The following is a 3,114-nucleotide window of genomic DNA, read 5'->3' as shown; positions in this document are numbered from 1 at the left end:
AACACTCACATGTACTGCCACAACTCTTGAGCTTAAGAATCTACCTCCTAAAATTGAAAATCATTTGAAAGAGTTTGAGGATATATTCCCTAAGGAAGGGCCTATTGGGCTTCCTCCCTTTAGAGGAATTGAACATCAAATAAATTTAGTGTCTGGGGCTAGTATACCAAATAGACCAGCCTATAGGACAAACACTACAAAAAATCATGAAAATTATGGCAATTTTAATATGGCAGTTGTTAAAAATCGTCATTTTTTGCAGTATAATATGACAATTGATGAACTGCCATATTTTGCAAGTAAAATATAGCGTTTTTAACCATTTCTTAAATGGACACATTTTTATATGTAAATTATGACATTTTAACTGCCATTTTTACTAAATCTGAACATTTGCTATTTCCTGAATTCCTGATTGATTGAGTTCCCTCTAAATGTTTTGATAGATTAATGTTCTCTTTAGTTTCCCTATTTGAAAAGACTTTTCCAATCTTCCAATCCCTCTTTTTCTTTTCATTTCCCTCTAATTTTTTATTTTATCCATGTTTTCAAACCTTTTCATTCACTCTCAAACTCTCACTTCCGAGTCTCTCTCTTTTGTTTTAGGTTTCCTTACTCTCATCGTTCACGCTGCCCCAACTCCATCCCCCTCATTTCAAAACACTCAATATTTTACTCACTCACAGTTAACTCTCGTATGTTGAGGCTGAAATTCTTCACTCTCACATTCCCAAATGATTTTCGTGCACGGTAGGAGTCGAGTGGTTGGACCCAATCAATTTCGTTTGTCTTCTTCATTACTTCAAGGTAAGATTTACCATTGTCGTAGTCATTACTCTTCCCTTTCTCTTTATAAATCTCTGTTTTTGATTCACATTTGTTCTCTATCATTCACAATCGGTCATTTTTCTCTCTTGCCTTCAATATTCAGTGTCATTCCAGTTCCATTTTTGTCGCTTTTTTACCCTAGCTTGAATCTAGGTTGGCCGTGATTGGTTCCTCGCTGCTTCAAGGTAGCCCATTTCGTGTTCTTCATTGCTTCAAGGTAAGTTTAATCCAAAGATCTATGATTTAGGGTTTTGGTTTCTATTTAAAAACTCTAATAAAAAATGTTGATGGTAACGAGTTGTTTACTAGATTTTGGGAAAAGATAAACCTGTAATCAGGCACTAAGAATGCGTTAATCGTAAGCAGTTTGAAAGGTTCAAATTTCTCTATTGCTATTATATCTGAGAAAGTGGATATTTGGGATTTGCATTTGCCCCAAAGGCACTTAGGTTACTTGCATCAAGTGTTTCAGCTTAAAGATAAGCATTGTTAGAAAAATAATAGTCTTTTTTCAACTAATTAATCATTTTGTCCAACTCTTTAATCTACATTGCTAATTGTATATACTGAATATTTAGGAATATATGTTTTGATAAATTTCTAAGTTGTTATCTATGTGAAAGTTTTTTGCTTTTCTGTTCTAGGTCTTCTAAGAATAGCGAACTTGCCACTAGGTGTTCATTGCAAGGGGTCATCCTAAAGGTTAAGTTCTCGTCTCTGTTTTATTTGGCTCTATGCAGCGAACCTTCTTGGCCCTTTAAACTGTCTTTAAATGTTTGTTGAAGGGTGTTCATTTCTTTATTTTTTTAATTTATTGTTGATTGGCTAGTATTTCAAAGTTTTGTGTATCTGTTTAAAACCAAAGATGATAAATTAAGCATACAAACACCTCTCTATCATCTTCTATCTGCCTCCACCGTTCTTTTTGATGCGTTATTGAATCTTCCTCACAAAACAAAGAGAATTGTGATAAGTGGGAATAGTAGCGAGAGGAGAAAGGTTCGATTGGGAATAGTAGCGCGAGTGTGTGAATTTTTTTATTATTAAAAATATATTATTCATCCATGGATTAAAAGCATCTACATATATAAATTCTAAATGAATCTCACAAAATTTCACACACACACACACACACATATATATATATATATATATATATATATATATATATATATATATATCATGGTTCCTGTATGCCATGTTGAAACTTGAATGTCAGCAAAATGGAGATTGTAATTGCATTTATTCTATACTACCTACTTATTAGATCGTTGATATGTTTTATACCAATTAACCATGTTAATGTATATAGGTGATAATGCGTCAGTTGAACTAAGGTAAATGTCAACATGGGTAGGTAGAGGGGATTAAGAAGTGTATGGTACTGTGATTCTTCTATTTTTATTTAATTTTTTTCGTTTTGTTTGTAAACAATTCGTATGGAAGTAGCACCAGTTGGTAACCCATTTTTGTTGCTTTGAATTCCTTTTTCTAGTAACAAAGTGTGTGGAGTAATAATGTTACAAAGTGTGTGGCATTCTCTTAGGGTGTCAATATTTAAAAGTCTGTTGACAAATGGGTTGGTTCTAGCTGACTACTGCTTTCATATGGTAACAGGCTTGTGTTATCAGTGCTTGTGGGAATTTTGCCATTCTAGGGACAACAGGTGGTTGGATTGAAAGGTTTAACCTTCAATCTGGAATTCGCAGGGTTCTTACATTGACATTTCAGAATCAAGAAGTGGTGCTCATGATGATGAAGTAGTTGGAGTTGCTTGTGACTCAACAAATACTCTCATGATTAGTGCAGGATACAAAGGATCAAGTGGTGGAAACAAAACACCTTAGACTTGGACTTTTAATGTTGTCTTTTTTTCTTAGATACTTGAATATTTTGGTACTCTTAGTGGTCCTTTTTTTTTTCAAATGCTTGAATTGGTACTTTGGTGTAGTTATGTTATATTGACAATGAAACAATTTAGTTTATCAATTTCTATTTGATAGTGCTATAATTTTTTATATATTTTAAATTATCATGAAAAAATAATTTTATCAAATTATGAAAGTATAAGAAATATTAAAAAAGAATAAATAATTAAATATTAAAATTACGTCACTTGATACACTTGATAATGACGTGATTAATCTCAAAATTAACTATAATTAATTAAATTGGTGACATTTAAAAATGTCATAATATAATGATAATAGTGTCAATTTAAAGCGTCGTTTTTCACATTATATTTGTCATCTAGTAAAAATATTACGTCAATTTTAACTGACGCTT

The 3,114-nt window shown here is 32.0% G+C and overlaps 1 long non-coding RNA gene across 1 annotated transcript; it reads left to right on the top strand.

Moving 5' to 3' along the window:
- The first annotated feature begins 517 nt into the window (after positions 1–517).
- LOC114183556 (uncharacterized) lies at positions 518–2,848 on the top strand. The gene is made up of 4 exons (XR_003604391.2): positions 518–807; positions 932–1,045; positions 1,473–1,530; positions 2,446–2,848. It is a non-coding gene; the product is annotated as an uncharacterized LOC114183556 (long non-coding RNA).
- Positions 2,849–3,114: the final 266 nt, after the last annotated feature.

This window comes from Vigna unguiculata, chromosome 5 (assembly GCF_037176805.1).
Source record: "Vigna unguiculata cultivar grain cowpea cultivar isolate G323 ecotype 2 chromosome 5, ASM3717680v1, whole genome shotgun sequence".
In the NCBI taxonomy this organism is placed as follows: domain Eukaryota; kingdom Viridiplantae; phylum Streptophyta; class Magnoliopsida; order Fabales; family Fabaceae; genus Vigna; species Vigna unguiculata.
This window is presented reverse-complemented; position numbering and strand designations above follow the sequence as displayed.